This window comes from Panthera leo, chromosome C1 (genome assembly GCF_018350215.1).
Source record: "Panthera leo isolate Ple1 chromosome C1, P.leo_Ple1_pat1.1, whole genome shotgun sequence".
Lineage (NCBI taxonomy): Eukaryota > Metazoa > Chordata > Mammalia > Carnivora > Felidae > Panthera > Panthera leo.
The window spans coordinates 3,573,497-3,586,459 of record NC_056686.1 but is presented as its reverse complement, the minus strand read 5'-3'; the positions used below and the strand labels follow the sequence as shown (position 1 = coordinate 3,586,459).

General features: G+C 52.8%; 1 long non-coding RNA gene across 5 annotated transcripts in view; it reads left to right on the top strand.

Moving 5' to 3' along the window:
• The first annotated feature begins 6,228 nt into the window (after positions 1-6,228).
• Positions 6,229-12,963, top strand: part of LOC122226952 — a 36,339-nt gene continuing 29,604 nt past the window's right edge. The window contains exons 1-4 of one of the 5 annotated variants that reach the window (XR_006205826.1): positions 6,238-6,408; positions 6,573-6,705; positions 7,426-7,552; positions 9,338-10,767. This is a non-coding gene — a long non-coding RNA (uncharacterized LOC122226952). Of the gene's footprint in view, positions 6,409-6,572; positions 6,706-7,425; positions 7,803-9,337; positions 10,768-12,963 lie in introns of those variants that run through there. The other 4 variants (XR_006205827.1, XR_006205828.1, XR_006205829.1 and 1 more) reach the window with 4 other exon arrangements.

The following is a 12,963-nucleotide window of genomic DNA, read 5'->3' as shown; positions in this document are numbered from 1 at the left end:
CTGGGCACGTGGTCTGGTGGCTGGAGAAGGTGGGCACGTTCTGTGAAGCCATCTGTCTAGAGCCTGGTCCCAGGCAAAGGAGGGAGCCGTGGGGACGGGGTGGGGAAAGGCATCAGAGATGAGCCAGCGGGCTGGGAAGTCCTAGGAGAGGCTGCATGGGACTTAGGGGTGTGTGTGTGTATGTGTGTGTGTGTGTGTGTGTGTGTGTGTGTGTGTGTACGTGCCACTCTCCACTGTGATTCTCAAATGTGTGCACGTCAGTCGCTAGGCATCTGGGTAATAGGCAGGTTCTGTCCCAGCAGATCTGGGGGGAGGGGGGGCGAGATTCCGCATTGCTAGCCAACTCCCAGGTGAAGCTGAAGGCTTGAGGACCACAAGGATGGAGACGGGTGGGAAGCTTGAGGACGGCAGAGAGGAGTTGGGGGCACGGAGGGTCCGGGCACGACGTTCCTTATGGGTGTAGCATGGTGTGGGTGGGGGCAGTGATGGAGAGGTGGGGTTCTGTTTTCAGGGCTCCATACCAGGTGAGGGTACCAGGTCCTCCTCCTGGCTCCTAGAATATTCTTTTCACACGTCTACCTGAGCCCTTATCACGCTGTCTGTGGCTCCTCAGATAGGGTCTTTCTCCTTCTTTCGTACACGCGAACCTGGGATGGGGCCACAACTCCATCATCCTGACACCCTTGGGCCTGGCCTGAGGACTCAACAAATGCTTGTCTTGCGATAGATTCACCTGCCTTCTCTGCTCTCGTCGGCAGGACTAGGTCTCGTGAACCCATTTTGGATCTTTGCGCTCAAGACGGGGGTTTCCCACTTCATGCTTTTGGAGTGTAATTTTTTGCCATTTAAAGCATTTAAAACTTCTTAGCTCGGGCGCCTGGGTGGCTCAGTCATTTGAGCGTCTGACTCTTGATTTCAGCTCAGGTCATGATCCCAGGGTCATGGGACTGAGCCCCATGTCAGGCTCTGCACTGAGGCCTGCTTAAGATTCTCTCTCAGGCACCTGGGTGGCTTGGTTGGGGGTCTGACTTTGGCTTAGGTCATGATTTCACGGTTTGTGGGTTCGAGCCCCATGTTGGGCTTTGCGTTGACAGCTCAGAACCTGGAGCCTGCTTCGGATTCTGTGTCTCCTGCTCTCTCTCTGCCCTTCCCCACTTGTGCGTGTGCTCACTCTCTCTCTCTCTCTCTCAAATAAACAAACATTAAAAAAAAGAATCTCGGGCGCCTGAGTGGCTCAGTTGGTTGAGTGTCTGACTTCAGCTCAGGTCATGATCTCGTGGTTCATGGGTTTGAGCCCCGTGTCAGGCTCTGTGCTGACAGCTTGGAGCCTGGAGCCTGCTTCAGATTCTGTGTCTCCCTCTCTCTCTGTCCCTCCCCTGCTCATGCTCTGTCTCTCTCTTTCTGTCTCAAAAATAAATAAACATTAAACTTAAAAAAAAAAGATAATCTCTCTCTCTCTCCCTCTGCCCCTCACTCCAGCTTGTGCTCTTTCTCTCTCCTTCTTCTTAGCTTGCTTGCTTGCACTGAGTCCTGTGTCAGTTGGCAAAGTTGTTTTGTCTGGTTGCCCAGGTTGGACACTGCACCAGCATTCTCTACCAACACGACTTAAGCAGGGCAGGAATTGTCTCAGTGACGAGGTGTGTGAGGGCTTGCTCTGAGGTTTGCATTCTTTTGGCCTCGGGTAGCACCTCGCCACCAGCTGTAACTTCCCGCTTAGTGTCTGTCCTGCAAAGGCCTTCAGCAGATCCTGGCCTGGTGCCTGATCGGAGTGAGAGGCTGGCGTTTGCTCTCTGGCCCCGTGGCAGTGCTCTCCATCTCATATGGTTATAAGAACGATGCATCTGGGCTCTGATGCGAAAATCATGGCATTTAACGCACTTGTTGCCTCGTGTGTTAGGAAATGTTCCCGGTGGGTGGGGTGGCCCCTCAGGCCCGGCTTCCCTCTGGGGTTCCCGGCCCCAAAGCTCTGTACTCGGCTAAAAGATGAGCAGGGGGGCTCATGAGGTGTGATTGGCGCTGGGTGAGTTGGTGACAAGATGAAAGGAGACAACCCGGCCCAATGCTTGGAAGCCATGATGGCGTGGCGTGGACGTCCTGTGGCGATACCGAGCCCTGTGTGGGATCGGCCCCTGGGGGGACACGCTTCTTCAGGGCCTGCAAGCCTCCTGCCGAGACGTGAGTGAACGCTGAGGTCTGGTGCCCTCCCAGACCCCAGGAGCCTAAACAGATGGGTCCAGATTGAAATGACCGAGGACGCACAGGGATAACTGCCACCCAGTTATCTCTTCCAACAGAGCAGCCTCTCGACGCGTTTGCCTCGCCTTCTGAGTCCGTGGCTCTGGACACTTGGCGGTGGCCCCGTTGGGTCTGTCAGGGGACTCACGACACCCAGAGGGAAGGGACGGGCGGTGGCTGTGGCGCAACCCGTTCGTTTAATCTAAGCGGAGCCCATGAGACAGCGTCCGTGACGCTGCTTTTGCTGGTCACCTGGTTCTTACAGGACCCTCTCTGTAGTTGTCTTTGTGACTCTGTCGGACTGAGCGCCTTCTGTTTGGAGGTGGAGCTCGGGGGGCTGAGAGGTGTGGGCGACGTTGCCATCCCAGCCGGAGTCCCGGGGAGGTTCTCCTCCGCGTTCCGTGCCCGCGTGACTCCTTCCGCCAAGGAGCGGGGTCGTTCTCCCTCGCCCCTGCCCCTTGGCATCTTTGCAAAGGAGCTCCTGGGTTGGGATGGGGCCCCTGGGGAGTGTTGCTGGAGGGCTGGGTAGGATTTGCACCAAGGGCTTAAAACCTCTGGCAGTAAGAATGTGAGACCCACCTGTGCGGGCACGGGGTGCAGGGTGGCGGCTGGTAAGTTTGCTGCGGAAGCAGATGCTTGCTCCTCCCTCTCTCCGTCCTCCCTTTCCCACCAGGAACTGGGAAGCCATCCCAGTGAAGGTCCCGGGCTCCAGAGCCCACGCAGGTTCAAATCCTGGCGGCACAGCTTACCAGCCGCCTTTGGGCTGGCTCCTCACTTAGGCTGGTCCGGTTTCCAGCTCCACAAAACGGGGACGTGAAACGTGGCCACAGTGAGGCGTGAATGGGGACACGGCAGGGAAGGTGCCCGGAGCGGGGTCTGGCGAGTGGCAGACCCTCGGCACTCGGAGTGCGTCTGTGCCTCTGCATGGCCGCAGGGAGGGGGAGGCACGCTGCCCAGAGCCCTTTGAATCGATACGACGGTTTTAACTCGGCTCAAAGTGCGCACATCCATCGTCTCTCGTGACGAGTTACTGGGTGGAAGGTGGTGCAGGCTGCGTGCACAAGTTCGGGCCGGGACGAGAGCCAGAGGGACGGACGATGGGCTCCGTCACACGGGGCGGGTGTGACGAGATCGATGTCGCCTCGTTGCAGGTGAGCGAGAGGGGGAGGAAAGAAGAGGAAGCTCCCTGTTGGGCCTGAGATTCCCCCCCTGGGAAGGCTGGGTGGGCGGCGGGGGGTTTGCAAGGCTGGAGTGGGTCCTGGGAGGACTCACTGGGCCAGCGGGTGAGGAGGGGTGGGCAGCTGGCGGGGTCTCCGGGAAACCCTGGGCTGTCCTCCCCTCCTGTCCCGGGCAAGTGCACTGGCTTCCTGGCCGAGACGGGCGGTGCTCCCAGGCTGCCCGCAAGGTTGGGGACCGTGAACCTGCCTCGTCCGCCAGTCCTCGCGGCATCCTCCGGGCCTCCCGAGCCTGACGCTGGCCCCCAGCACCCCTGCAGAACATGTCCTCAACCAGTCGTTCTGGGCCTCAGGGGCACCAGGACAGCCCGAGCGGAAGCTCTCCCTCCGGGAGGGAAGACTGGACTTCTGCTCACTTAGACGGTCTCCTTTTTTGGTTTAAGCCTCTGTGGCAGGACTGTTTGCAAGAACGGCTGCCTTCTGCACTGTCCAGACATGCGCCCTCAATACTGATGCGAGGTCGCTGTAATAACTGAGATGGGAAACTCATGTCAGCTTCCAAGATATTGACAGAGGACCTGGTCCTCAGCAGGAAGGGGTGGGGGAAATTAGCGTCACTTTTGGGGCGCAGGTTTCGGAAGGGGTAGAAATAAGATACTTCGTGTTTCTGCCCCGATAGGTTGAGTCTTCTCTCCCATGGGTGCAAAGGATTCATCTTTTGATTCCTCTTAGAATGCCAGTGCCTTTAGTGGTTATTGGCCATTTAGACCTCAGTGAGAATGAGTTTCAGGCTTCTTTCTTGGGGGTGAGGTTCTATGGAGTGGTGCAGCAGTGACCCCGGAGATGGGCAGAAGCCAGGACGCATGCAGGGTGGGCATGCAAGGGGGTGAGTGGGTGGGGACGTGCAGAGAAGGGAGGCTGGTTGTCAGAGAAAACTTGGGGATGGCAGGCCCGGGCGTGGCTGCTGGTGGTGGCCCAGCGGCCTCAGGATGGCTGTCAGGCGGGGAAGGGATTTGTGGAGGGGCCCGGACATGCTCCTCTGGAGATGGGGGGACGGGGAGCAGACTTGAGGACAGAGGCGGTAACTGATGCTGCTTCTGGAGAACTCAGCCCTTCTCCTCTCCAGGTGGAGCTAAGCCAGCGGCTGCTCTCCCTTCGCCAGCAGCGTAGGGACTGAGCAATAAATTACAGACCATTAGTTTCACTCCAGCTGGAGAAGGACCCTCTTGGAGGAGGGGGCAGTGGCTACTGCCAGGGGTGTGTGTGTGTGTGAGAGAGAGAGACAAGGAGAGAGAGAGAGACAGGCAGACAGAGAGACGGTGGTGAAGGGAGGTGGCCAGCCGGCTGGTGAGTACGTAAGTGTGGTCGGCCAGCCAGGCAAGGGCTGAAGGGACAGGGGCCCCGCGGGCAGGACAAGGCGGGCGGCTCTCCCTCCGAGGACAGCGCCCGGTACCAGGAAGACTTCTCTGCTGCTCGAGCTGAGCCCACGAAGGCTGTAATTAATTGAGACAAGACAAGATGCTTTAAAAATTTTATGATCGATTTGCATAATGGATCTTTGTTTTAAAAAAAGGAAAGAACAAAACGCAAGCTCTCAGGCATCCTGGCGAAGCTCCCCCTGCAGACGCGACCTGCCAGAAGCCGGCATTTCTGACCACAGAGCTTTTCCACGAAAAATCAGGTTTATTGCCTTTTCTCGTCTGATTATATATATAAAACAACAACAACGCGGGCTCACTGGATGAGGTTTGGGGAATGCGGAAAGGGACAGCGACGCTTTAATATCTTGCCACGGGAAGGATCTGGCAGTGATGGATGGTGTGTTTTCTGTTCTTACCTCGGAAGTGGTCCCCTGATAGCCTCTCCTGTAGCAGCGCAAGCTTCCGTGCACTTCATAAATTCCTCTGGCAGCCCAGCCGACGGCCCCGTGTACTTTTATTACTGGAGGCTAATTGCCCCGTCTCCGTCTGCTCCTGGGATGGAGAAGGCTTCTGCGGGCGGGGGGAGGGAGGGTGGCGCCCTGGGGGACGAAGCGTCTCGGTTCCGGCATGGCAATGGGGAAGAGTACGGAAACCAGGCCGAGGCACCCGAGCAGGTGTCTGCCGAGCGCTCCCTGCTCGCTCAGCAAAAGGCGAAGCAGCCACATGCCTCTGTCACTTAACCTTGGGGGCAACTTGCCAAGGAGGTGGTGTCATTGAGCCAGTTTCCAGATGAGGAAGCTGAGGGAGAGGTGGCCTGCCCGAGGTCGCACAGCTAGTGGGAGCCAGAGCGGAGGCTCAACCCAGGCCACCCGAGCTGCAGTGCCGCTGAAGCCAGGAAATTGTACGTGCAAAAGGTGGCGCGGAAGCTGCAGCGGGCAGGTTTTTAAGATGGCTGCCAGGGGTACACCCTGAAAGGTCTCGTCCCTTCAAGTGGGCGGGATTCAGAGTATGATGAGACGTCACTCCGTGGATAGGTTACATGCGACGGCAAGGTGAAATGACCCGGCAGATGTGACCGAAGTCTCTAATTGGCGGCCTTTAAGTTCGTTAAAAGGGAGATGGTTCTGGGTGGGCCTGACCTAATCAGGTGAGCGCTTCAACTGAAAAGCCTAGAAGTCAGAGAAGAAAAAAGTCAGAGAGATTTGAAGCAGCAGATACTCCTCTGTTGACCTTGAGAAAATAAGCTGCCATATTGTGGAGGGGGGGCGGAAATCACATGGAAAGGAAGGGCAGGTGACCCCTAGGGGTTGAGGGTCTCAGTCCTACAACTGCAAGGAGCTGAATTCGTATGACAACCAGTGCATTGGGAAGAGGGACCCTGAGTCTATGACGCGAGAGCTATTGTGCAAGGTCATAAAGAGCATGTGGTCACCAGTTGACCTTCAGGCTCGTCAGCAATGGACACTCATCACTCCCTCCCCCGTCCTTGGATGGTACATTCTGCTTGCCTCCCCCATTCCCAGAGGCTGCCCCAAAGATACAGCCTTGAGATAGCTTGTGTTGACAGCCTGTGGCTGGTATGTGTGATTGAACCCAGTTAAGGCCTCTATATAAAGCTTTGAGATTTGGTGGGGGAGTGGGGAGATCCGCTCGTCTCGGGGTGCCCCCTTGCTTATTGGAACTGCCACCCACCAATCTGGGGTGGTATGCTTCTTTCTTCGCCCTCTCCGTGCCCTTCAAGTGTGGGGGCCAGATTCAGATGGCATCCGAGGAGCTCCCAGCCCTGGCTGCCACCTTGATTTCAGCCTGGTGAGACCCTGAGCAGGGGACCCAGCTAACCTGGACCTTGGCTCTCGACCTTTGGAAACTGCAAGGTAATCATTTGTGTTGTTGCCAGCCTGCTAAATTGGTGGTAATTTGTTACGCAGCGTAGATCACTGATGCACATGCAAATTAATGCAAACTAGAGACTAGAAGGCACAGGGTCTTTGCACGGCAGGTGCTCAGTGAGCACAGCTCCACCCTCCCCTTCGTCCCAGAAGCTATGTGTCTCGAGCAAGGGCCGGGGGTAGACGTGAGGGCAGTGTGTTCAGGAGCACTTGGCTTCTCCGTCGATGCTGTCAGGTAGCCCAGGCCCTTGTTACTTAAGAAAAGTCAGCTGAGGTTGGTTTCCTTCCCCCGGCTCCCAAAGGCTCTTAAGAAGCCACCGCAGTCACACGATCCGCTAACTTCTCCCCCTGTAGGCGGAGAGGCTTAGAAATGAAAATATTTTGTCTCTTTCACACGGTGGGGGGGGTGGGGGTGTTGGAGTCTTCGGCTGTAATACACGGCTCCGTAGGCCGCCCTATTACCAGTCCCTAAAATATGCAATTGGGGGGGAAATGGGTAATGAGATGAGGTTTGGAGGCAGAGCTCTGCCTGGCTTAGGATGCAGCCAGAAGACAGAAAGGGAGTCCTACGCATCAAAAGTGGAAGCGAAAACGTCGCAATCACGTCCTTTGAACAAACACCCTAATCATCTTTCCAAGGCTGCGTGCCGGGTCGCCGCGGGGCATGTGTGTTAAGAATGACACCCTCTGCTGCTTCTGTTCCAGCAAGTCACAGCTTCAAAGCCCCTCCATGTGCTCATCAAGACCCAGTCTCACCAGGCAGAAGAAAGGACTCTTAAGGACTCCAGGATGCTGTGCTCTAAGCTGGAGGCAGTCCTGCTGTCACAAATGAGTGAGTCTCCGGGGGCCCGACGAGGGGTCCGCAGGGCTGGGCTCTGTCCCACCTTCCCGGACCTCGGCGTGAGACCACAGGGCACCTGTCGTCTCTTCCTCATTGTCTACCTGATCTCTTCTTGTTCATCTGTGGGGACCATCTCCTCCGGGAAGCCTCCCTGAGTGCAGTCTGAGTCCGCCTCCTTGGCCAGGGTCCTGTTGCCCACGGGCTTTGCCTTCAGAGCAACTGTGATTGACAACCTATCCGACTTGATTGTTGGACTCTTAAGTTTCGGGAGGGCGGGACTAGTGCCTGTGGGGCTCATTGTTATACGCCAGCATCCAGTCCAATGGCGGGTAGGTAGGAGGAATATTTGTAAAGTCAGCAAATGAAGAAAATGCGGGGAAAGTGGGTAAGGGGTTGGGCAAGCCTTCTAAGGAGGGGTTGCCTTGAAGGTTTTTGGGAGCCTCCCACCTTTCTTTTCCACCCCTATTTTGAACCAGAGGTGAGTCCGACCTCCCTTGTTTTACCAAGAGGGAAACCAAAGCCCAGAGAGGGAAGAGACTTCTTCAAGTTCACACAGCAATCTGACAGCACGGATCTGGATCCAGAACCGTGCAAATGATCGCGCTGTCACATCACCTTGTCTCAGTGAAGGTCAGAGAAAGGGAGGCGGAACAGACCAGTGGGACATCCTGGGCATTCGCATCAAGGCACAGTGACAGATCGGTCTGTCTCTGATGGAGGGTCCATTTTCTTTCTAGAAGTGTATGGCTAATGCTTAATGGGGTTGCGACAAGGTTGAGGTCATTGGTGTTCCTGGGGCACCAAATTTAAGGAGGTATTCACTCTCGGGTATTTCCCAGTCTCTGAGAGTGAGCCCCTCACTAGAGTTTGTGCCCTCAGCACTTCTCTGACCTCACCTTCGTTCTGACCCTGACACACGGTGTCTTAGTAACATGGGGTGATGCTAAAGGATTGCAGACTTAAAGATAAGGCCGGATATCAGCATCTCAGGAAGATCTATCCGTCTATCCTTCCATCCATCTATCCGTCCATCCTCCCTCCCTCCCTTCCTCCCTTCCTTCCTTCCTTCCTTCCTTCCTTCCTTCCTTCTATCCTTCTATCTGTCCTTCCTCCCTTCCTCCCTCCCTTCCTTCCCTCCTTCCTTCCTTCCTCCCTCCCTTCCTTCCTTCCTTCCTTCCTTCCTTCCTTCTATCCTTCTATCTGTCCTTCCTCCCTTCCTCCCTCCCTTCCTTCCCTCCTTCCTTCCTTCCTTCCTCCCTCCCTTCCTTCCTTCCTTCCTTCCTTCCTTCCTTCCTTCCTTCCATTCTTCTATCCATCTGTCTTTCCTTCCTTCCTTCTCCTTCCTTCCTTCCTTCCTTCCTTCCTTCCTTCCTTCCATTCTTCTATCCATCTGTCTTTCCTTCCTTCCTTCCTTCCTTCCTTCCTTCCTTCCTTCCTTCTTTCCTTACTTCCTTCCATTCTTCTATCCATCTGTCCTTCCTTCCTTCCTTCCTTCCTTCCTTCCTTCCTTCCTTCCTTCCTTCTTCTGCCTCTTGTCATCTTTTTCCTTCTCCTCCTTCACCACCATCATCATCATTATCCTCGTCCTCCTCCTCATCTATCCACATATATATATTTACTCTGTGTGTCTGTATGTAAAGATCAGTTCCCTTTCTTCTAGATGATGAAATTTACCTCTTATTACTTGTTCATCTCTGGGCCTTTGCACATGCTGTCCTTACTTCCTAGCCTACATTTCCGTCCACTTTCAGAAGTTGGTTCCTCTTTATTTTCCAGGCTCAGTTCTGGCCAGTGTCTCCTCCTGTGGTTGACATTTCCACCCACGCAGCATCTGCTCTCCTAGCAGCACCTAAGTTTTTGCTGAGAGCCCCTCTCTCCTATTATGAAGATCCTCCACGGGACAGCAAAGGCTAAGACGTTCTACTGTCACCCAGTCAGGGAGCAGACATGGGGCCCAAGGCAGGCAACCAGACTCTGCCCTTCCTCACCCCACTTCCCAGGACTGTCTTGAGTAGAGAGGGAGGAAAGAAAGGGAGAACACGTTGTTGGAAGGCGCTCACTCCTGCAGCTTCACTGGGAGTGATTTCTGCTGCTAGACACTGGGACGACCCCAGTCTGGACCCCCTCTGAGCTCTAGCTGCCCTCCCACTTTCAACGTACCCCCTGCCCCTCTAACATGCCCTTTACCCCGAGGCACACGGAGGTGGTCTTCCTTGCTTGCCCAGAGGCTCCCGACAGACAGACCTCTTCAGAGAGGACTTCTTCCTTCCCGGATGCCTCGGTCTCCTCTTTGTGTCTTAGAAGCGGTCTGCACAACTTGTGTTTATTTAACTTATGCCTGCGTGCTTTTTGGTTTCTATTTATGACTGCGTTGTGTTTCTGTCTGTTTGTCTCTTCCGGTAGAACGTGAGCCGTAAGTGTTCTGAAGGCGGGAGTGCTGTCTGTCTGATCGCCGTTTTCTCAGTGCCTGCACAGAGTAGCCACTCAACATGTATTTATTTAATTGTGGTGAAAATTTGAAGGGACTGTCAAGGAAGTGCGTTCTCCCAAAGCCTCCTCTCAGCTGTGGGGTCAGGGCACCTCACCTTCCGAGCCTCAGCTCTCTCACTTTCTGTCCTATATTCCTGTTTCCTTCTTGCAGTATTTATGCAATCGCAGACCTAAAGCTGTTTTAGGGGCACAAAAGCCATGGGAGGTTGGAGTCAGAAGTGCCAGCTCTGGAGGCAGAGAGACCTGAGCCCTGGTGCCGCCGTCTCTGCCCTCTTCTTCTCTGCGGGACCTTGAGCCTCAGTATTCTCATTCTTAAAATGGGAATAATAGCAGTGCCATCAAAGGGTTGTGCGAGGAGTAAATTAGGCAGAGAGGTAAGGAGCTTAGTATAGTATGTGGTACGTGGGAAGCATTCAATAAATATTTGTTGAATAAGAATGAACTGGTGAATGAAGTTTGAAACAGTATCTGTACTTGGAAGAAAATGTTCTCCCTTAGAATTCTGATGAGCCATAATGCATCTGAAATGCATGCCGTCGTCACCGTCCTCTTGTTCCTCAGGTCCCCCTCCCCCCTCTCCACCTGGATAATCACGGGGAGCTATTTTTACATCTGACGTAGTGGAAAAGTAGCAGATTAACAACTCCAGAGATGTACATGGCTTCTATTAATATTAAACAGGGTATTAATTTTACCAGCACTGAAACATTAAACATGTATATCCATTAGTGGTCATTATTTTAATCTCCAGAAGCTGCCTAGCGTATTCCAGGAATAGGTCTGACCCATTCTTCTCTACTTCCTTTTCCTAAATTCACTGGTGAATCAGGGATCATGGTTTTTATTTCCCTGAGGGGACATAGATAATTATAAACTCATAGTTGTTAAGGGAGAAAGTCTGAGAAATCATCACATTCAACTCCCTTATTCAATACCACAAGTCCCTCAAGACCAGACTTCAGCATGTGGAGTACCTTCTGAAAGTGGTCTTCCTAAGACACCCCCCACCCCCCTGGGGCTGCCTCCCTGATGCGCTGGCTCTGAGCACCAGCTCTTGACGGTAATTGGTAGACATCCCCATCTTGACTGCTAATGACACAGTCAATGGATCTAGCTCAGCACCTTTGGAATGACAGTAAGAAGGACCTATGCTAGTTAATAATGATGAGACTCATGGTGTGGGTTGAGTGATGGGCAACTTACCAAGCAGTAATATGGGACATCCAACAATGGCTCATAATCTATAGAACAGTAGTGACTTCAACTCCCAGTTGCTCCTCAACCAGAAGCTACTGAAACCCTCAAGGTGGGCCTGAGGGACAAATGTTGCCCAGTGGTTAAGGATGGCCTCTGGTGTCAGACCGTTTGTGTTTAAATCTGGTTACACAGCAGGCGATCGGACATCAGACAGCACAAGACAGTGATTCCCGAGAGAGTGCGCAAACCCTGAGCAGAGCCAAATGATCAGCCCAACTCACTGCCTGGAGAGCTCCTAGGACAGCCTGGGAGCAAGAGCCCAGGCTGAGTCTGGCGGTATTCCTGAGTTGTGGAGGTGGAGCTGGGAGTCTGGGGATATTGAGGCAGCTGAATTATGCAGGGCGAGTACCCACAGTACCAGAGAGGAAAACACTGCTTAGGGACAAAAGCTCCAGAGTATTCAGCTAAGTACCGATCAGTGCATGTACATGAGTAGTCAGATCTGGAGGAAGACACCACCTGAACAGAAGGAACGATGCTTGAACCTCACACAGAACCAGATACCTTTCGTGTTCCCACCGGCAATGGTGGAAAGATTTAGAATTCCCAAGACATGCAGTAGTTTACTGAGAAAAAAATTGTCTCAGCTGTGTGGAAAATTAGCCCGAGGCCTTCGCTGCTCTAGCCCCACTTAAAAATGCTTAAAAGAAAGTCTTCACAGGACCAAAAAATCTTTCCAGGTAATTCAATCACACCCTAGTACAAACTCAGGAATATTTATAGAAATGCAGTGATATCCAGCACTCAATAAAGTAAAATTTGCATTGTCGCTTAATAAAAAATCACCAGGCATTCAAAGAAACAAAAAACCCGCTATCAATAGTGAGAATAGTCAGTCAATAGGTGCAGCTGCAGAAATGACGCATATAATGGAACCAGTAGGAAAGGACATTAGAATTGTCATTATAATGATACTTTCCACATCAAGAAAGTAAAGGAAAGCTTGAGTGTGTTAAGCGGAGAAATGGAAAATCAATATTGAGCTTCTAGAGGTGGAAAGTATAATGTCTGAGATGAGAAACACACTCGATGAGATGAACAACAGGTTAGACACTGTAGAAGAAAAGATTAGTAAACTTGAAGACGGCAACAGAAAATATAAAAAATGGAATGCAGAGAAAAAATGATTAAAATAAGTGGACAGAGAATCAACTTCAACGGACTAATATATGTGTAATTGGAGTCCTTGAAGAGAGGGTTGGGGGAGAAGAAAATATGTTTGAAAGAATTAATGGGTGAAAATGTCAAGTTTGATGCCAACCATAAACCCAGAGATCCGAGAATACCAAAGAATGCCAAGCGCGCGCGCACACACACACCCACACACACACACGCACACACAAAGATGAAAACTACATCATCAAGACAAGTCATAATCAAGTTGCTTAAAACCAATGAAAAAAGGAAAAATTTAAAAGCAGCCAGAGGGAAAATACAAAAAAGCCGCCACAGATGAAAGATGCATTATGTAGAGAGGAAAAAGCCAAGAACGAGGGCAGACTTCTAGTCAGTAACAATGCCACCCAGGGCATAATGGGTAACACCTGCAAAGTACTTAAGGAGAGAACAGTTGTCAGTCTAGAATTCTGTAGCTGCCAACAGTATGGTTCAAACATTATGGGAAAGAATTTGAGAGACAAAAAGCTTAAAGAATT